The sequence below is a fragment of the Trichosurus vulpecula genome, chromosome 7 (assembly GCF_011100635.1).
Source record: "Trichosurus vulpecula isolate mTriVul1 chromosome 7, mTriVul1.pri, whole genome shotgun sequence".
Classification (NCBI taxonomy): Eukaryota; Metazoa; Chordata; class Mammalia; order Diprotodontia; family Phalangeridae; genus Trichosurus; species Trichosurus vulpecula.
This window is the reverse complement of record NC_050579.1, coordinates 222,952,310-222,975,425: the sequence shown is the minus strand read 5'-3', so window position 1 is coordinate 222,975,425 and position 23,116 is coordinate 222,952,310. Positions and strand designations below refer to the sequence as shown.

Genomic DNA, 23,116 nt, shown 5'->3' with positions numbered 1-23,116 from the left:
AATGATGAACATCCTGCATCTACTAAATAAAGGAAACGGTATCATTCAGTACTGTAATAGTGTTTGACTATAGGGACCTTTTAAAAAATGATGAATCACAAAACCTAATTCCTTCCTGGTATTATTCAGCATGGTGTAGTGGAAAGAGGAATGGAAGCCAACAGGCTAGGGTCATAGGTCCGTCCAGCTCTATCACTTACTAGAAGGTAGGTGTGTAGTCCTAGGAAGTTAACTTACAATCTTTAGGCCTTGGATCTCTCATCTGTTAAATTATAATACAGTTGAACAAGATGATGTCTAAGATTCTTTCTAACCCTAATATTCTATAATTTAGGTCTTGAAATATTTTAAAGTTTATCTATACTATCACATATATGATTATTTTAACTTAATAAAATTCTAGATTCACCATACTATTCTGAAAGATATTTTCTTTTTTCTCTATTCCCAGTAACAAAATCTATTATATCTAAAATCTGGTGAAATACCATCCAACTTAAGCTTTGCCAATAAAATGTCAACATCTGTTGTTGAGTTCAAAGACCTTTAATGATACTTGTTTATTTCATTGAAATATTCTGATGTTTTCATTGTAAAGAATTGTTTCTTAATTTCTAAATTGTTCAGGAAAAAATCATATGCAAATGATTTTCATTTAAACAATGACCATACAAATACAATAACATGCTCAGGTCATGGTATCATAAAAATCATAATCATAAAAATCAGCATTACTATAGCAAACACAATGTTCTTCACAATGGCAATATACAGTATACAACTAAAAAATGTTTCCACATAAGTCACAGAATCAAATTTTCATTATCTGTCCACTGGCAGAGAGATCAGGCAGTAGCACAGATTATCCAGAATGGTGTTTAATAGAAAAGGAATTTATGATTGCCTGTGGAGTCTTTTTTGTACTTACATTTCAATAAAGGTGTGTGCCTGATGCTCTGGAAATCCACAGCCCTGTAATTCACACTAATAACTTTTGTTTAAACGAAGCTATTCTATGACTACCCCCAATTAGAACTAGAAAGCTTTCCTTGTTGCGAGGTTATTTGTTCTCACCTTTGGAAGATGGGGAAAGGACTAAAATATTATTAAATATTTTGGTTTTAAAGATTTTCCCTCTTAGGTCCTGCTGTGCTAGAAGAAGGAAAGGATTTAATTAAGCAGGTGTTGATGCCAACAAGAACTTGACTGCAAGATTTGTTACAGATAATCCATCTGGGAATGATTGGAGACTTAACGATGTATTGAAATAAATGAAATGTATTGTAACTTTTCTGTGTAAGCCATCATTCAGTCCTTCATTTCTGGAAAGAAACAGTTTCTAAGAAAATCAGCTTAGTCATTTGGAGCCATATGCAGTGAATGTTTCTGCTTGAAAGTACTCTCTACACAAAAGATATTTAAATGCTCATTCATTGGTGAATAGCTAAACATGTAATGGCATATGAATGTAATGGAATGTGTGAAATGATGAATATTATAAACATAGAGAAACAAGGGAAGACTTGCATGAACTAATGCAAATCAAAGTAATCAGAATGAGGAAAACAATAGATACAATGACTATAACAATGGAAATGGAAATAAAACAACAGAAGAGACGAATGTTGTGAAATTATGACCAATTTGGCCCCAAAGAAGAGGAGATGCAGAATGCACCTTCCTTCCTTTTTTGGGGGAGGAGGTGGCTAGGGGGCAAGAAGGAAACTATGAGTGTGGAGTTCTACATATAATATTAAATTGATAGGCTTGTTAAATTTTATCTTTTCCCTCTTTTAAAAAAATCTTTGTTGTAAGGCAGGGTTTCTTAACCTGGAGTCTATGAACTTGTTTAAAAATATATTTTGGTAATTATATTTCAATATAATTGGTTTCCTCTGTAATCCTATGTACTTTATTTTATGTATTTGAGAAAATTATTCAGAGAAAGACTTCACCTGATAGCCAAGGGAATATACACACACATTAACGATACCTTTGGCTGGCTCTCTGGGAGGGGGAAAAGAGGCAAAAAATATATTGGGAAATGTAGTTGATTAGAAAAACAAAAGATTTCAATAATTTTAAAGAGAAACAATTTTGATAATTTATGTCATATACATTCAAGCTAGTAGTGTTATCACTAGTTCTCCTTGCCACCCTACAGTAAAATGAGAAAACTCAGTGGATTGTATCCAATTCCTAAGGTAGGGAAACCTCCCCTTTCATTCCTTTCTCCAAAGCCAGCTGTTATATTCCCTTATAGAGCCTCCCAAATGAAATGATTTGGAAGTAGTGACAGCTGTACTGGACGGAGTTCATCCTGGGAAAACTGACATTTCTAAAGCACATGCCAACTGCACTCTCAGAAGTACAGTATTTCAGAGTTTCTCAAACTGAACATACCCTTATCTTCTGAAATGTCCAAATGCTCTTCTAAAGAAACTGCAAACAAGATCCCAGGGGTTATTTTAGACACAAGTCCAATAAAAGAATATGACAGCTGTCTACATATTATCATAGTTGTTATTTCATGGTCCTAAAGCCAAAAACAACAATATCACTTAACAAATCCACTTCACTGACCACATTACATATTATTCACCGGCTGAACTATTGATTCTTCCTTCTATAGCTGAAGCATTAGTTTAGCAGTTAATACCAGACCCAGCTCTTTAAGGAAAGAATAACAAAGATAGATAGATAGATAGATAGATAGATAGATAGATAGATAGATAGATAGATAGATAGATAGATAGATAGATGATAGGTTGATAGATGATGGATAGATAGATAGATGATACATAGATAGATAGATAGATAGATAGATAGATAGATAGACAGATAGATAGATAGATAAAATTAATTCTTGATGACGGAAGGAGGTAGCTGTAATCTGAACTTAAAATGTACAATGTTTACTAAATGTGCAAATGTTTATCCCTTATTATCAAACTAGCAGATGACTTGTATTACCTCTTCAATTGTTTTTTTTAAATGTTGCCAACATTTTTTTGATGAAAAATTAACTATCCAAAAGACTTTGTTGAGGGTCCAAGTATCTTATCCCAGATATCTCTAAAGGAGACTTCTTAATCCTCCAGAAAGATTAGGGTATCAACCTTTTAAAACAAAAAACTCATCTTTGGACCCTTTGCAAACCTAAAAGTATTTCCTTGCTCATAATAAAATAGCATAAATTGGGCTTGGAGAAATGTGTCCTAGGAGAGCAAAAAGTCAGGAGCAAAAGGCACAAGTCAAACTACGACAATAGCCTTTTGTTATTCTATATGAACAATGATATGCCTACTTCATTGGAAAATGACAAGACAACAGTAATTTGTAACTTGATACCTTAAACACATCCCTCAAACAAAATGTATGGTGCTATCCTCTTAGGAGATAGGGTGGGGAGAATGGCCCAAAGATACATAAAACTCAAAAACATCTTTTTTTTTACTAATTTCATCTTATGAGAAAAATAATAAAACAAAAAGCATGCCATACATTTATTTTAAAGTTACAAATCCGTTGGTGTGCAAAGGACGTTATAAAAATGAGTAGCATGATAACTGTTTTATGCTATTCATGGCTGTTTTGGGCCTAATGCCCAAAGCATGGTGTGTTACTGGAGGGGAACTTTGGAATGTTGCCTTGGCACCCATTTCTAAAGTGATGTAAAAACATTGAAAGTGCAAAAAAAAACCTGATTGAAATACTTAAGCTAAGTATTTAATAATGTAATTGGCCTGGCCAAAAAAAAATGAACTAAATGAAATTGTACTATCCAGATAAAAATTTTTAATGTTTAGAGGCATGACTAACAGAACCCAGATGAACACAAATGGCTGTAGTTATTTTGCATAATATACTAAATATTTAATTAACAGTTTAGAATGAACTGAGATCATGCACATTCACACTTTATTTAACATTCTCAAATGTAGGAAAAAGTGATTCAGAGTCTCCCATCATCAGAACAGCTTCCTTCTCACAACTGAATTCAATGCAACGAACCTACCATGCGTTGAGTCAAGGCCAACACAAAATCAGAGAAGATATAGATAAATGCTGTTGTTCAGTTGTTAGTCATGTCTGACTCTTTGTGACCCCATGGACCATAGCATGCCAGGCCCTTCTATCCTTTCATTATCCCTCAAAATCTGTAAAAGTTCATGTTGATTGCTTCCATGACACTGTCCATGTATCCCATCCTCTGCTGTCCCATTTTTCTTTTGCCTTCAATCTTTCCCAACATCAGGGTTTTTTCCAATGAGTCTCATTATTGTATGTATGTATGCATGGGTATGCATATGTGTGTATGTAAATGTATGTGTATACACATATGCATATATACTTACACCTATGTCTATACGTATATACACATGTATATATGTATGCCTATTCATGCATACATATATATATATATGTGCATATATACACTTGTGTGCATATATATGAAGGGACCATGGGTCCTCTAGTCCATCTGATGCCTAAATAAGAATTCCTTCTAAAACATGGCTGACAAGTGGTTCTCCAGGCCCTTTGTAAAAATCTTCAATGATGAAGAGCTGATATCTCCCAAGGAAATAAGTTCCACTTTTTCATCTCTATTATTTACATTTCTGATCTTTGAGGACAAGAAAACACCTTTCATCTATCCTTCATAGGACAACTCTTCAAATATTTGATTACATCTATCATTAGGCTTCCTTATTGGAGCTAAACATATCAAAACCTCTTAACTGATACTCTATGGAATGGCTCTTATTCCTTTTATCATCCTGGTCTCATTCTCTGGATTTACTCTAGTTTATAAATTTACTTTCTAAAATGTGAAACCCAGATGTAAAAACAATACTTCAGATTCAGTCTGACCAAGGCAGAGTGTAGCAGGTCTCTCTAGACCTTATACTTGTAGTAATGTAGACTAAGATCATGTTGATTCTTTTGACTGCCAAGTCACCCTGTTGATTGACTCAAGTCTTCATGCAGAGCGTAATACCTACAGGATTTGTTTTACTTTGTTTTTCATCAAAAAGACTTGGGATTCTAAATCAACTTAATTCATTAAAGAAAGTCTCTTCCCTCTGAGAGCTTGCATTCTACCCCTTTCTATTCTTCCCCTGGTTCTGCCCTAATGCATACTAAACCTTAGTACGACACTTTCCTGAGACTTTGCGATTCTAATTTCTGTTATTCTTGACACAGGTTTGGCAAATCTAACCAATCTCTTGTGTTTCTGATTTGGATTCTTGTTTGCTGTGTCTGGTTCTCCTCAAATCCTGATCTTTGAGGTTGCCAACCCAGTCTATTAATCTGATCTTAAATTACTGGTTACTGTTTTTACTTAACTATTTGCCTTTACCAAATCGGTCTAATTTTGCTGTTGATTTTTTACCATTTACTTAATATTTAATATAACATTCCCACATTTATGGCAAATAAACTTGATCTTAAAGACTCACATTTTTATTCTAACCTGTACATACAGTTTTGATTCTGATTTATCCATCCAACAAGTTAGCTATCTCTCCAATGTTTTATAGCACCAAAAATTTTGATAAGTATGCTACTTATGGATTCATCCAAATCGGTAAAAATACTAAACAGAACAAGCCCACAGACAGATTCTTAAAAGTACTCAATTATAGTCATGCATTCAGGCTGACATCAATCCATTAATTAAAATTCTTTGGTTCTGGTTACTCACAGTTTCAAATGGACTTAATATTATCAACTCACATCTTTAAATCTCATCCACGAGGATTCTGTGAGAAACTTTACCAATGTCTTACCAACAGACCTTGACTATGGCATTTTCTTCATTCCCACTCTAATGACTCTATCAAAAAAGTAACTTCCCAGAAGGAATTTATGTTGGTTATTACCTTTATCATAGGTTTAGATAAAACACAAGTCTGAGAAAAGTCTCCACATAGCTGAACTCTGTTCTTGGGACCTGTGAGAGGGGCTCCTATGGCATCCATTTCAACTCTACCTTTGGGCCTTCAACAAGAATTTGTTAAATACCTACTAAGAGCTTAGTTCTCATCATGACTTAAAGCTCAACATCCAAGATCTTGAACTGTAAAATTCCCTTCTGTCTTCCACTTCTCCCACTGTCTCATTTCTCCTTAACCCACTCTTCATTCTCATTGAAACTTCTACTCCTTGTATCCCTCCTGGTACTGTTAGTCCACTACTCCTCACCTAGTTCCATTTCTTCATCTTCATAGTCTTTGCCCTCTAGCCAGTTATTTCAAAAAGTTGCTGACCAATAATCCTATCATTTGGTCCCTTTCTCTTATGGTATTTCTGTAGGGGCAACTACCAGCTCTGCATTACTCCATCAGCATTTTCTGATCCTGATTCCTCAACACTCCTAGAAAGTCCCATAACTGTGCCCAGATTCATTACAAAGTCATGCTATCTAAATCCAGCTGGACCATCACCACTGTGTGGAAATTTCATTCATCTTTAATTAACTCCCTATAAAACTACTTATAACAACTAATCCATTTCTCCCCTAAATTCCCTAATTCCAGTCTACTTTTTCTTCCCACACTTTAATGAATACATTGAGGCCATCTATTTTGTTTCCTTATGTTCCCTATTTCATACATCAAATGTCCTATAATGTCTTCACCCACTCTCTCCTTCCTTTTAACATCAGAGGAGGAGGCAGTTCTCTACCTTCTCACTGTTCATCCTTCTCACTCTAGGCTTGATCCCATCCCTTCCTCCCTCCTTCAGGACCTTGCTCCAGGATCAGCCCTTCACTTGCATTTTCAACATCTCCTTCTACACTGGTTCCTTCCCTCCTACCTACAAAAATGCTCAAATTCCCCCTTGCTTTACAAAAAAAGAAAGAAAAAAGCCTTTTTCCTTGATGATGATACTCTTAAGCTTTTTTATCTCTTACTGCTCCTACCTTACGTAACTAAACTTTAAGAAACGAGTACTCTACACTTAGTGTCTCCACTTCCACATCACCCACTCTTTCCTCTGCACTTATAATTCAGCTTCTTTCTTCATCACAATAAAGAAATTGTTCTCACCAAAACCAAAAATGACTTATTCAGTGATAAATCCAGTGGCTTTTTGCCAGATATCACCCTCATACACCTTTGGAACTATTAGTAACTCCCTCCTGCCTTGACTCAGATAAACCAGTGTCTCTTGATTCTCCTCCTGCTTCTCTTTTTCTTTTCAGTTGCCTGCCCTCGTTGCTCTTCCTCTACCCATTCCCAGAATATGAATTTTCTGCATGGCTCAGTCCTAGGCCCTCTTCTCCTCCTCCCTTTTCTCCTCTGTAAAGCTAACCCAACTCACAAAGCTTTAATTTTCACCTTTATGAAAATCGCAAATATATGGGTGGTATAGCAGATAGAGGGCCAACCTGGAGCCAGAAAGATTCATCTTCCTGAGTTCAAATCTGGCCTCAAACAGGCCCTGGGCAAGTCATTTAACTCTGACTCAATTTTCTCATCTGTAAAGCAGATTGAAGAAGGAAATGCCAAACCACTCCAGTTATCTTTGCCAAGAAAACCCCAAATGGGGTGCCAAAGAGTCAGACACAAATGAAACCACGGAACAACATAAACAAAGCCACTTTCTGAAGCAGGCACAACCAGTTGTTCAAGGGAACTGGACTGCCCCTCTGCAATATGAAGGAAATATCACACTGGTAAAAACAGTATGCCCACCATCACCTATATCCTACTGAGATTATAATCTGTTTAAATGAGGTAGAACACTATAACGACCATAGCAACATAAGCAGATTAGGTATTGAAAGGATTACTCTGTGGATGTAGAATGAAATATTCTTTTCTGCCCTAGGCCACCTTTTCTTTTGCTTAAATACTATGAACACACATGGATTCAATTATCATATCTCTGCAGATGATTTCCAGATCGATATATTTAGCCCTAATCTCTCTCCAGAGTTTCAGTCACATATCTCCAGCTGCCTTTTGGACATCTCAAATTCAATACATCTGAAAGGGAACTCATTATCTTTCCCTCCAAATCCTCTCTTATTCTCTCCATCTTCACCTCTAACTCCTGGCTTCCCTGACTTGCTTCAAGATTCATGTCAAATCCCACCTGTTTCAAGAGGTCCCCCATCTTCCATTTACACTTTCTATATCTTTTATACTGAGCTATTTGCACGTTGTTTTCTCCATTAGATTGGGAGCTCCTTAAGAAGAGAGACTGTGTTTTCTGGGTTTTTTTGGCTTTGTATCTCCAGCATTTAGCAAAGTGCCTGGCACATATAAAGTACTGAATAAATACATGTTGACTGACTGACTTGACATGCATAGAAAGCAATAAACTGATTTTTCCACTTGGCAAAAATCATGAATTTCAATTTAGCCTGATTTTATTATCTGTAATTAGTGTGCCTTCTGTACATAAAAGCATGTCTGGCACAAGCTGTATTTTATGAATCACAGTTAACTTGCAATATTAAGAATTTAACATCTGTACTATGACAATAATTATCTTTCATTTTTATGTAAAATCAAAACTGCTATTTCAAAATTTGGAGCTCAGAAATCACAAATTAAAACTATACAATCTAATTACAATTAAACCACATCTGTATTTATTTTTATTTTTATTATATTTATAGAGATGGGAAGACACTTAGAGATTACCTAGACCAGTCCTCTCACCTTGCCAATAAGAAAGCAGAGGTCCCAAATGTGGATGTAGTTAGTCTAAGACCATAAAGCAAACCAAATAGTAGAACTGGGACTCAAACCTAGGACTCCTATACCAATGCCAAGCCTCTTCCCACCATGCCTCAGATACCCTTATAACTGTCAACAAAAATTTAAGTGTTGAAAACATTAATGAAAAATTCAATGTATCATAATGGTCCAAGTGCAAGCTGTATTTCTCCGCCAAAAATCTGATTTGCATAAAACCTGAGTATAGTCTATAATGAGTTATTCTTTCTAGTGTATAGCTATATTTTTTTCTTTTCTAAGGGATACCATTCTAAGGATGTGGTGTATACAGGGGCAGCCAATATTCAGACCAATAAAATAATTCTCAAGTGAAGGCAAGAGAATCATTTGATAAGTAACATGAAAAATAATTTTAAATTTCTTGCACAAAGATCTAGAATCATTTCATCACAGATGTATTCATTCTTTAAGCAATATATACCTTCATTGTGAACAAGAAGGATGTCTTTAATAGCAATATTTTGTTCAGTCATTTTTCAGTCATGATTGACTCTTTGTGACTCTAGGGTTTTGTTTGCAAAGATACTGGAGTGGTTTGCCATTTCCTTCTCCAGCTCATTTTGCAGATGAGAAAACTGAGGCCAACAGGGTTAAGTGATTTGCCCAGGATCACACAGCTAGTAAGTGTCTGAGGTCAGATTTGAAATCAGGAAGATGAGTCTTCCTATCGCCAGAACTTGCACTCTATTCACTGCACCACCAATTGCCTAACAATATTTTAATAACAATGATTTACGTATTTTCTAGTTAATTAAATGTACTACTTTATGTTGATTTCAATATTCCATTTATAATTTCTCTGGGATGAAATTCCTTCATAGGTTTAAAGAACTTTCATGTCTGTGATTAATAAGGAAAGAGAGAAACTATTTTTAAAGGGGAAAAAACCCCATCCATACACAGGTCCTCTTCAGCAAACTCTGATTAGTCATTGTGGGTAAGGAAGGATGTCAACTACATCCCTGAATGGAAATTTGGCCTGTAACACTCAGCTGGTGTTTAATATGCGCTATTAATATGTGTATTATTGTGCTTTACATAATATTTGCTTTAACATGCGTATTATTGTTATATCCATTGCATTAACGTGGAATTTTCATATTAGATACAAATATTACAAACTGTCCCTGGGCCAAGCAGCATGAGATGGACCTTTAGTTGAGTCAGAAGGGAAGGGCCAGGCATTGCCTCACGGGGAAAGACAGACATCCTGAAATAGAGGCCTGAGGTCAATATTGGAGAGGCTAACACATGGAAGGGAGAAGGGAATAGGATAGGACAGGAAAAGAGCTCACCCCAGCTTGACATCTGCTAACTTCTTGTTTTACCTAACGTTAATTAATTATTTTCAATAATTGGGTACTAAACTCTGCTGTTTCTGTCTGCTGAAGGAATACAAGTGATGTTGCCACCCTGAAGCAAAGGCCCAGTTTCCCCATCCTAGTTATAACTGACTGTATTTCTTTGACACAGATGTCCAATATTTCCCAAACTATGTAATAGGTTTCTTGATGGGAAGAACCATGCTGTAGAAAAGGTGCCTAAATCCAACTTAGTCCAGCCCCTTATTTTACAGATAAAAGGAAGCATTCATTAATAGATAGAGTTCTGAAATTGAAGTCAAGAATTCCAGGATTTGAATCCTGCCTCAGGCAATAACCAACTCTATGATGCTGGGAATGTCACTTAACCTTTGTGAGTTTGTGTCCTCATTTATAAAATGGAAATAATATGTACTGGGCCCACTAGGTTGCTATGAGGATCAAATTAGACAACATATGTAAAGCACTTTGGAAACCTAAAAGCACTATATAAAAACACCAGCTGTTACTACTACTACTATTACTGCTTCTGCTGCTGTGGCTACTATTACTACAACTACTACTACTACCACTACCTAAAAGGAAAATGGGAAGAGGGGAAATGACTTGCCTGAATTACACGGTCAGCTGCAATCCCAAAAATAAATTCAAATATACCTAACTCTCAATTCACTGCTATTTCTACATAGCACACTTCCTTTTTGTAGTTTTAACCTGTTAAAAGGCCTCCAAGTTCTCTTCCATCTCTAAAACTAAGACTCTAGTCTAATGCTTCATATATATTAGGCACTCTGTTAAGGATGATAATGATCATGGAGGAACATTTGATGGATGAGTTAACATTTCTCTTTTGCAAGCAAGAGGTGCACTCTGACCTTTCTCATTCACTTACAGTCTGTCTCTGATGCCTGCTTTGCCTTGTACTGCTATGTTGCCTGCATGCTCTAGGGAAAGGAAGGGAGTGTGCATTTGTATAGTGCCTACTATGCGCCAGGCACTGTACATTTTACAAATATTACCTCATTTGATCCTGATAATAACCCTGCAATGTAGGTGCTATTATTGTCCCCCATTTTACAGTGGAAGAAACTGAGGTGGAGAGAGGTTAAATGACTTGCCAAGGGTCACACAACAAGCAAGTGTCTGAGGCCAAAGATGAATTCACAAAGATGAGTCTTCCTGATTCCAAACCCAGTGTGCTATTCACTATACCACTAACTGCCTAACTAAGGCTCATAACTGTTGTGATTTAATTGTTTTTGGTTGTGTCCAACTCTTCCTGACCCCATTTGGGGTTTTGTTGGCAAAGATACTGGAGTGGTTTGCTATTTACTTCTCCAGCTGATTTTACAGATGAGGAAACTGAAGCCAACTGGGGTAAATGATTTGCCCAGAGTCACACAGCTAGTAAGTGTCTGAGGCTGGATTTGAATTCAGGCCTTCCTGATTTCAAACCCAGTGCTCTATCCACTGCACCAGCTAGTTATCCGAGTAATGCTAGTCATCAATTACACTGTTCTATATCATTCCTGTTATCCTCTTTAGCTGCAATGTTATCCTTACCGTTTCTGAACTTTGTGCCACAGATGTTATGACTGAGTTTAGTCTATTCCCCATCTCTTTTGGACACCTAGAAATAAATAAGTCAAAAGACTGACATGGCAGCAGGTGAAAAGGGGGAAAGAAGAGCTGATTTTTTTTAAATAACTGAGTAACTAAGCCCAGAAACTATATACAGTGTTGACAGCTATCAGAATTTCCAGGAAAAATAATTTGTCTTCCTAGACATTATCCCTCTATGGGATCATTTTTTTCATTACTTGCTGAGACATTACTTAAATTCCTAGCCTACCCTTACTGAAGATTAGGATTTTACGGACAAATTTGTGCTAGCAAACTACATTTGCGGGGGGAGGAGGGGGAAAATAACACCCAGCTATTCACACTATGGGCATTGTTTTATTTTTGTCATTTATTTTGGGGAGCAAGTGGAAGAGCATGTTTTTTTTCCTAGAAACTAGTTTTGTCTACCAATATTTTGAAGCAAAGATTTCTGTGAAACTTACTTTTGGTATATAAATGGGAGTTTTCTGCAAAAATATTTCTGACTGGTTATATAAAAATATCCTAATTAGGGCCACTTATATTTTACCCTGTATCATCACAGATTTCTAAAGTGCTAAAAAAAGGTCACAGGGTATTTTTTATGTTGAGAGATAAACAATATATTAGGAGAGGGTGGGCAGAATTGGTCAAACAATTCAGTATTATTGGAAAAATTTGCCCAGAAATTCCTGGACAATAACTTTAACTTCTTGGTGCCCTACCACTTTGTAAAAAGAATAATCATTTATATATTGTGTACTCACCTATTTTCAGGATAAAAATATCCTTTCAAAAATGTTTGAAGTTTTGGCTAGTAATAGAAATGCTTTGTTCTAAATTTAAAATAACCTGCTAAAAAGTTGTTTTTTTTTTTTTGAGGAGTGGGTATTGCTAACAGGACGTATCATTTGGAAGTTTTAAAAACAACATCTTAGTTAACTTTTGTAAAAAAAATGACTTCATAAAGCTCATAAGTGGAATTTTTTTCTCTTAAAAGGTAAACTTATTAATTCCTAACATTTTCTTTTTTTGACACCAATAATGAGGAAAGCAAACTGTTAATGAGCAAAATAATACTGCAATCAGGGTTGAAGTGACCTAGATCAAAACAACACAGGCCAAAACAAAAACTTACTAAACATTGAATCAAAATACAACATCTGGCAAGGTTCCCAGAAGGTCACCAAACTTGGATTTAGAAGAAAAAGTATCCAAGTTTTCTGAAACTTTTTAAGATGTCTTTGAAAAAGGATTTATAGGATCCTAGATTGAGAGCTAGTAAGGAACTTAAAGGTCATTGAATCTAACCTCCTTATTTTGTGTCTTCATCTTACAGTTGAGGAAACTGAGGCTGAGAGGTTGAATTACTTGACTCAGATTACATAGTTAGTATGTGTCTAAAAATCCCTACTCAAATCTGAAATGGCAAAATAACACCAGAAAGCAAAAACTATAGATTACAAAGTAAGAGACACCCAGGTGGGTAATTATTGAAAAAAAAATAAATACACAAACCAAAGATAAAATTCTATTACTACCAAGTCTTTTTGAAAGGGGAGAAATTTGTCACTGGGGAATCTTTGAGGGGGTGGGTTGGGAATTATTTGTTGTTACATAAAGGAGACAAAAGGTTTGGCATTTTCCTCTCTCTTTTCATTTCATGTATATTTGTATGCTCACTATAGAGAACATCTTCTACTGACTCCCAAGAATACTGGCTCTTTGACTAACTACATACTCTCCAATAAGTTGTCTAGCAAGATGCTAGTGATCCCTAGAATTCCTCTGGCCTCAGTTTTCTCATCTAAAAGAAATATGCGGGGGTTTGAAACAAGATTATCCCTAAAATCCATGGTTCTTAATCAAGAGACTTACTTTGTACTAAGTGTAAACATATTATACTTTGCATCTAGATGGAGTGATGGATTGAATGATAGACCTGGAATTGGAATGACCTGACTTTGATTCCTGCCTTTAATACTTCCTAGCTGTATGATCATGAGAAAGTCATGTGACTTCTCCAAACCTCAGTTTCCTCATCTGTAAAATTGGCATTAAAAAAGCACCTAGTTCACATGGTTGTTGCAAACATCAAATGAAATAATATTGGTAAAGCATTTTGCAAACATTAAAGTATTGTTCAGAAGTTTCAGTTGTGTGTGACTCTATGACTCCATTTGGGGTTTTCTTGGCAAAGATATAATAGGGCTTGCCACTTCTTTCTCCATCTTATTTTACAGATGAGGAAACTGAGTTTCCTTAAACAGAGTTAAGTGACTTGTCTAGCATCACGCAGCTAGTGAGTGTCTGAAGCCAGATTAGAACTCAGGAATATGAGTCTTCCTGACACCACATCTGGTGCTCTATCTACTGTGACACCTAGTTGTCCTATATAAATGTTAGCTATCATAATTATATATTTAAGAATGATATGATTATCATAGAAAGGCAGCATAGCATGATAGACATTGAGAGAGGACAAGGATGATAAGGGTCCAGGTCTGACGTATGCTGACCATATAATACTGGACAAACCACTTACCCCCTTGTAACAGTAAGGTAATAATAACAATATAGATGATAATTGTCAAAATGCCTGTGTAGTTCTGTGTTGCAAAGTATACGACACTCTCCACATAGAAGGTAGAAAAAGTAAACCATTTATTCAGACACCAGAGAGCCATATCCCATAACCAAATGTTCAGCTCCCACAGCCAGTCAGCCCACTTTATCATAACAGCAAGGAACTTAAAACACAATATAACAGACTGGAGACTCGCCATCCCAAAAACCTCTCTGACCTCCTGCTGGGGTCTTCCCCAAAACAAACTCACAGTACAGCCTGCTCAGTTCTAACAATCATGAGGGCTGCCATTAGCAGCCATTAGTAGCCATAACATCTCTCTCTCTCTCTCTCTCTCTCTCTCTCTCCCAGTATTTTCTATAACATAAACATAACTTCCTTTTCCGGTCAGGAAGCTCCTCCTACCACACGTGCCTTAGGCTTCCTGTGATGTAAGCAGATCACGTGGCCTATTAATGGGTGGGAAAGATCTTCAAATCCAAACTGCTACTATATCCCTCAACACCACCTGGTCACTAAGATCATGAACAGAAGAGTAGGTAGTAATTTGCATTGCTTGAGAGAGTTTCCTCATCCAAAGTTTTCTATACAAATTAAATCACAGGTCCAGTGGGGAGTGGGGGAGGAGAGGGAATGAGAGGTAGCAATCAAAATTCATTACCATGTGGATCAAAATTTACTGTAATTGTTTCTCTGGCAATGCAAAGAACTTCGGCTATTTTCAAATAAATTCTCCAGTGTATTATTAAATTAGTATATAAGTCAGAAGGACACATACTGAAGATGAAGCTTTAAATACTTTGGCCACAAAATGAGAAGACAGGACAGGAAAAAACTCTGATGTTGAGAAAGACTGAAGGGAAAAGAAGAAGGGGACAACAGATGATGAGATGGAGAGACAGTGTCATGGAAGCAACAAACATGAGCTTGGACAAGCTTTGGGAGATAATGGAGGACAGAAGGGCCCTTGGTGCTATGGTCAACAGGGTCATGAAGAATCAGGCATGACAGAACAACTGAACAACAACAAATATAAGTCAACAATTGAATGGCCTAAAAAGAGCTGATGCAACATTAAAAGGTTCCAAGTTACCATTTAGAGTTGTTTACTCCCTACTTCACAAGGAAATTATAATTATTATTTTAATTTGGTGAATTCATTTATAGACAAGGAAAACTAATAAGCTTCAGCTTAAAGCACCTGCTTGTGGATTTCCAACATAGACTGTAATGTAACAAGGTCTTCACAATCACACGTGCAATTCTGTTTTTATTAGACTACATTGCTTCAAGAATCAGAGGATAACAGGTTTAAAGCTGAAAGAAACCTTAAAAGTAATTGAATCCAACCCTTCAGTTTACAGATAAGGAAACTGAGATACACATCTAATAATCATATGAAGTCAGGCTTGAACCTGAGTTTTCTAACACCAACTCTAATGCCATGGATTTATCAGTGAGTGTTCCTTCCACCAAAGTCAATCAGTCTGTTTATACTCCATGAGTTTCTTTGGCAAAAAAAAAAAAAAAAATTAGTCATGCAGTGGTGAGCCTGTCCAAATTTTTCTAGGCTAACCTTTCAGCCAACCATGAATCAACAAACATGTATTAAGTACCTACTGTGTGCCATCCATTGTGCCAAGCACTAGGCAAGCAAAGACAAAAAAGAAGCAATTATTACTTTTGAGGGGTTCATATTCTATCAGGGGCCACAGTATTTTCATATAAGGAGATACAATATATATACACAGTGAATATAAAGTAATTTCCCATGGAGACACCAGCAGCTAGAGGAAAGAAGGAGGAAACCAGAAAAGGCCTCAGGTGGTATTTGAGATGGAAGTCAGTAAATCAACCAGCACCTATTAAGTGCCTAGAAGGTACATGCTTATTGACTGACTGAATGTCACCTCCTGAGGTAGGGGTCATCATTGTCCCCATTTTACAGGTAAGGAATATGAAACTGGTTAAGTAGTTGTGCTCCAATTAAGAAACTATCACAGTAGTCCTGATCAGTGGTAATGAGTGCCTGAACTAAACTGGTTATCTATGGAAGTACAGAGAAGAGGGTGGATGTAAAAGATTTTGCGGAGGTAGAAACAACAGAACTTAGCAATTGTTTGGATATGAGAGGTAAGTGAGAATGAGGAGTTGAGGATGATTCAGAGGTTGTCCTGGCGTGATTAGGAAGACCCTGATACCCTCAACAGAAATGGGGAAATTACAAAGAAAGGGGAGTTAAAGGCAAAGATAATGAGTTCTGTTTTGGATATGTTGCATTTGAGATGCTTATACAATATCCAATTAGAAATACTTAATAGGTAATTAATACTTCCAGACTAGAATTCAGAACAGAGGCTAGGGTTAGACTTAGGTATCTATACTTATCTTTTGAAAGATGATAACTGATCCCATAGGAGCTGAATGTAATAATCAAGATCCTTTCATGACATCATACTTTGTAGTGGTGAAAGTGGTACTGGACTTAAAAGTGAAAAAAAAGACAATAAAAAAATTGCATCAAAGTCAAGGCCCTATAATCTGTGTGTGTGTGTGTGTGTGTGTGTGTGTGTGTGTGTGTGTGTATGAGAGAGAAAAGGAGAGAGAGCATGCAAAACACATTTAACCTCTGTCTGTTTTCACATCTGTAAAGGGGGATAGTGTTTATGATAATAACTACTTCAAAGGGTTGTTTTTGTAAGTAAAGCACTTTGCAAAGTCAAAGAGATAAATAAAGGTGACATTTTAATGTATCACCTAGCTCATATTCAAAGCTTTTCTATTTTGGGAAGACTTGCCATAGCCTTTGAAAACCTAGGATCATCTTTTACCACAATGAGGTATCAGAGTATGCTTCAACACTAATATACATAAGGAAATACAGCATTTTATCAGAGTTTAATGTAATTTATTTGTTCAAAATAGTAATAATATAAGCAACATAATATTATGAGTTATATGAGACGTATTTGAAAAAGCAGCAGGGAATGGTAAGAAAAGCACTGAACTTAAAGTCAAGAAAGACATTATAGAGTTTCCCAGTTCTCACTGTATGATACACTGGAAAAATCATTTTGGATTGGTAGTCAGAAGTCTGAGGTTAAAATCCCAATTCTATCCTTCTCTTTGTGACCTTGAGCAAGTCACTAACCTTCAGTTTCCTCATTTTCTTAAAAAATTAAGTAAAATGAAGGATTTAGACTAGATGATTACTAAGGGCCTTTCCAAGTATAACTCCATGGTCTTAGTTAATTTTTTGCCATCAATAATTTTTCTCACAAACTATGTGACTCTGGGGGTCACTCAGACCAATTACAATCAAATTACGTAAAAATGAATTGCTTTTCTTATTTTTCATTTTTTTGCATTGTTTAAGGCATTCTAGAATTATTACAGCTAGAGAAGGAAACAATTTGTTAGAATCTAATAATTAGATGGTTTCAACTAATAAAGGCAGCATTGTGCAGTGAATTTGGAAAAGCTCTAAGACTGGAAGACCTGAGTTTAAGATATGCCTCAGATGGGCACTATCTGTGTGACCCTGAGGAAGTCTCTTAAACTGTTAACGTCCCCAGGAAAGGCTAAAGTTACAAGAAGTCTACCAGCATTGATAGGGGAAGTTTCCTCACAAATGTTTCTTATGCCAATGGAATCACAAGCCTCATTATAAATAAACAAACACAATGAATGAACGAATGAATGAATGAATGAATGCATTGATGAATGAACGAATGAATGCATTGATGAATGAATGAATAAAATTCCCCTAATCCCCCAACTTGGACCCAGTATGGGTTTATTTCTTGTTCTGGGTCCTCATTGTTTCTCTTATATTGTCTTAAACAAATTCTGATGTAGTTCTTTAAGTTTCAGGTCATTCTATCACTCAGAAGCCAGGAAAACCCATAGTCACTTCTAAACCTAGCTTTTTTATTGATGAGAGTATGCCTTTTTATTATCCATTTCTTCATTTTACAAGAATAATATGAATCAAAGCCAGTTTTCCTGGCTACATATTGATTTGTGACATCAATACCCCTCAAAAGGGAAATTTCCTCTGACCAGTTTCACTGCATTTATCAAATTCTACCTTGAACTGCAGGATTGATGTGTCCTTGACAACAAGGGCCATATGTTCAAGGGCCAGAGTTCACAGCAGGTCCTAGAGCACATGCTGTCATGCAGCTCAGCACAATGAGTAAAATCTGACCATGAAGATAAATTTCCAGTGCCCAAATAACTGTATTCTGGCAGGACAGAGGGATTTTATTCAGGTAATTAGCTAAAGGGAATGTACAACACATTTATGCACCAGCCAAAGTATCAACCCATTATACATGGGGGTTTTCAGGGTTAATTAAATGTCAGATCAGTGACTCTCTCTTAACAGGTCTACTGGCATTTACCAAAAACTGGCACGAACAGCAATATCTCTAAGAGTCATCCTGCTTCTCCGAACAAAAAGTCTTGGTACAGTTAGCACAGTGTTCACCACAGCACAAATGTGTTATGACTGGACCAGTGCCTATTCAAGATTTTCTAATCCAGTTTTAGATTTTCTAATCCATTTAAGCCCATTTGCCGAGTCATTTTTATCTATTTTTGTACTCAAGGCTTAGCAACAGATGAAATTTTTAGCTAGCCATCATGAATTTCCAAACTTCTACGAAACTGGATTGAGTATGCATTTCGTCTCAACGTAGCTAGAGTTTCTTCAGGGGAAGAAGTTCCATGACTTCCTATATACCTTAAAGCTCTAAATGCCTAATAAAAAAAAAAGTTATTCTGAACCATGAAGTCTAACATCTGCAAGCATGACAGAGATCCTGCTGGATCATCTAATCTGTTGCCCGTGATCAGTGCCAGATTTTCATGTTACTACAGCTAGACAACTAATACATACACCCCCTTCTCTGGCTTCGTTTCCTTGGTTTAAGAGGAAAAACAAACAGGACCACTATTCCCACTAGACTCCCAAGGTAGCAAATTTCACTATGTTAAAAAAAAAATCCAAGAAGATGGGTAGGTCTCCGCCCCTCTTAGTCTCTTCCAGGAAAAAAAAAAAATAGCTTAAACCTTGAAGCCTGCATGGTTCGTAGATATGCGTAGAGCCAGTAGCACCTGCAGGTGCCGAAGTAACCCCACCTCTTCACAGAAACACCTTGGAAGGGTTTTGTTTGTTTCTTTGGGCATTTGTTTTTATAGGTGTCCAATCTTTTATGGCAGGAGTTCTTAACCAAGGACCCTTGAACTTTTAAAAATATTTGGATAACTATTTCGGTATAATAGGTTTCCTTTGTAGTCCTGTATACTTTATGTATCAAAAAGCATTATTCTAAGAAGTGATTCATAGGCTTCACCAGATTGTCAAAAAGATCTAGAACACAAAAATGTTTAAGAACTTTTTTTAAGTAGTGCCTAGCTACCTGAACTCCCAATCTTAGATCTTTTCTGCTCACTTCTAACGGAAGGTAGAAAACAGTTGGGGAGGCAGGAGAGTGAAGGGGGATCTCCATCAAAAGGATCTCTTGGATAGCTTTAAAATCTTACCACCTTGTCCACCATTCGCACCTCTTCCCGCTCCCCCACCCCACCCCACCCGTCACCACCCACCACCACCACCACCACCACACACACACACACACACACACACACACACACACACACACACACCCCTCACCAGCAAAGCCAGTAGGCTCTATACCAGAATTTGCCTAGGACGAACCTTTTAATTAGTAAATGGCACATACTAATCCCTGCCCTGCCCTCTCTAGGCATCAGCTTTCCTGGGACTGCTCTGTCTCCCGCCCTCTCTTCCTTCTCTGAGGAAGTAGAATAGGGGATGGACAAACCAAGGACGACAAGGCGACAAGAAATGTATTCATTCGCCCCTGTGCCCTGGCTCCGACGCCGGGGAAGCTGGTTGATCAGTCAGAGAAGCCTGGGAGGCTAGGCGTCTGTCCTCCAGGGCTCTTACCTGGAGCGCTCACACTGGGCGCGCAAAGAGCCAGGAGCAAAGAGAGAGAAGAGTCAGTAGCCTGCTGCGCGCTCCGCAGTTCCCACACCCTCAAACTCCTTCGGGCAGGTGAGGCCACCAAGAATTCGGAAGTTTCCCCAAAGGGCGCTAAGCAGAGAGACAGCAACCACAGGAAGAGACCTGTGTTCCAGTCCTCCAGCGTCCCCCGGCTGCTTTCGCAGCACCGTCCGCCCTCAGCAGCGTGCAGTGGGGAAGGCTCACCAGACGCGTTCTGAAACTTTCTCTCTGTCCTAGGGAGGCGGAGCCTGAGAGATAAGGTCCTCGACTCACCGCCCCCACCCCCACCCCCACACTCTTTCCGGCTCTGAAAGCTGGAGGGTGGGTTTTGGATCAGTGTCCCAAAGGGCCAGCGCTTCCTCCTAGAGTCCCGAACCTGCCCTTGGGCATGCTCAGATTCGCCGCTAATCTATGCAGAAGAGGAGTCCCAGATCCCCGGTCTCTGAATTTGGCGAGGGCAGAATGAGTACAGAGACCTGCAGAAAGACCAGCAGAACACTGGCTGTTCGGAGATTGGACCCTGAGGCAGAGAAAGATCAAGCTGAATTCTGAAAATGGAGACACGAAACACGAGAAAGGGAGAGGGGGTATGTGGGGAGCATTATCTTTCCTAGTTCAGAGAGGCTACTTGTGCCTAGACTGAGGCGACGCCTGGGAGAACAATGTTGGAACGATGCATTTTTTTCTGAGTGGCATACGGAGATCAACATCTTAGTTGAATAGTTCATTCACTTGCAAGGGTATGGTAGAAGGTTCCCTTTGGGAGCAAAGAGATCTGTGTGTATTGCTTTACTGTGAAATGACAGCAAATGAGAACTCTACTCAGGGAAAACCCTTTACAATGAAATACCACTTTCATTTCGTATTATTAGTCAGTACTACACAAGTAAAACTCGAGCCTTCCTTGGTTACATCAACAGCAAAAATCCAATAGAAATCCTTTAGTCTGTACATTTTGGTCAATACAATCGATTCTGTTAACAAAGAAGAATGCAATCATTGAAATTCCTGCCTGGTTCCTCAGAAATTTCATTACCGAGGTGAAAATGTTTTAGGAATCATAAGGGATCTGTTCCTGAATGGGTGTCCTTTCTTCCTCGACATTTAGTGACAGGGATATTTCTGCCTTCCCTCTCCTTTCTTCCATGCTGCTAAGGTGAGATCTAATTCCTAGAAGCTTTCTTGATTCTCAATAGTGTTCCCTGCCTAGTTCCAAGTGACCAGACCATGCCAGAGATGTCCCTTGGAAAGGCCTTGGCCTACACTGAGATGCTAAGAGGGAAGTTCCTTTATCCTCTGCCCCTGGGACTACCACATTCTCTGCAACTAGCCCAACACTAAGAAATCCAGACCTCCCAACACCCTCCATATTCAGATTTTTCATGACTTTTTGTTTGTTTGTTTTGATAAAGCCAGTCATCACTCCCAGGAGATTGATTAATCAAAGTCTGGTAATGGAAATGTTCCTTTAGAATCTTTGACACTCCCCCCTCCCCTCCACCTCCACATTCTGGTACTATAATCTATATCCTACTTTTCCCCAGGAAATGGAAGTGCATGTCATACATATTGTAGGTGTTATCCTTTAAAATCTCCCACAGTCAGGGCAGATTTAGTCTAAATACTAAGATTGTATATTGTTTCTGAGCGTGTAGCAATCACCAAAAATCACTACATACACCAAGTAAGAAGTGTGTTCTCGCACCGGACCACATGGGTCTTCTAGGCTGGCTGCATCACTTGAGGAAGACTTGCAGATTCTAAAGGGTTCTCTACATCACCGTTATTAGGGTGTTTCCAGACTCAGGGCAAATCACACTCTGTGTGCACCCTACAGCCATCATACCTTGCCAGAAAGTTATGTCCATGAAATATAATTAAAATTACCATAAAGGAATGCCATGATGGGGAAAGTAAGGAAATAGTAAAAATAACAGAGAGCCTGAAGGGCATACATGAAAGGAGGGACTAGTATGTTATTACTAGACAATCTACTTCAGTCCATCTCAAGTTACTTTCATTTCAACATTTTAAAAATGCCTGTGATGGTGCAAAGCACTCTAGTCAATGCTCAAGGAGATGAACAGGCAAATTCTTTAGTGTAGAGGTTGTAGGATTTATCTTAAGGAAAAATAGGATTAGAGACTGGAAAGCTGAATTTACATCTTTAATCTGCCACTTACTCATTCGATGGCTGAGGGCAAGACATTTAAAGCTCAGCCTTTGTCTTCTCCCTTAGTGGACCTCCAGTTTTAGTCTGTCTCTTTCACAATGACAGACAAAGGAGAGGCCTTAGACTCTCCCCCTCAAAAGCCATCCTTGTGGACCCATGAATATAGGCCTTGGTTCTTCTCCTGCTTTGGTATTTGGTCTTTTGTTTAAGATGAAGGAGGTTAATCTGGAACCTTTGAATTTTGAAGAGTCAGGATTCAGGAGTCTGGGAATCATGTCCATGCAGACTTTTGTGGGCATCCTAGCACTGATGCCCTCCAGCAATAGAACTTTAGGATTCAGCCCAACAGTAGCGAAGATACATTTGGACCCAAACTTGATGGAAGTGATACTATGTAGAAAATGTGTCATCTGAGATCACTTTGGGAGCATATGCTTCTGAGGCGTTGGGGAGTAGGAGATATTTGTACTTTTTTCTTGTAAGCTCTTTGAATTAGCTATTCCTCTTAATTTTAATTAGTGAAGACTAATTAGTAAAGACAAATTAGTCAAGATTAATTGAAGCTAAATAAAACTATTGTGCTAGTCACTGGTGGCAACAGTGTGGGAAACAAACCAAGAATGTGGCAGCCTGACTCTA

At 37.8% G+C, this 23,116-nt stretch overlaps 1 protein-coding gene across 1 annotated transcript in view; it reads right to left on the bottom strand.

The window, feature by feature from the left end:
* Positions 1 to 20,430, bottom strand: part of COL21A1 (collagen type XXI alpha 1 chain) — a 244,132-nt gene extending 223,702 nt beyond the window's left edge. The window contains exon 1 of the mRNA XM_036765998.1: positions 20,248 to 20,430. The gene's annotated coding sequence lies outside the window, so the exon portion shown is untranslated. The remainder of the gene's footprint in view (positions 1 to 20,247) is intronic.
* Positions 20,431 to 23,116: the final 2,686 nt, after the last annotated feature.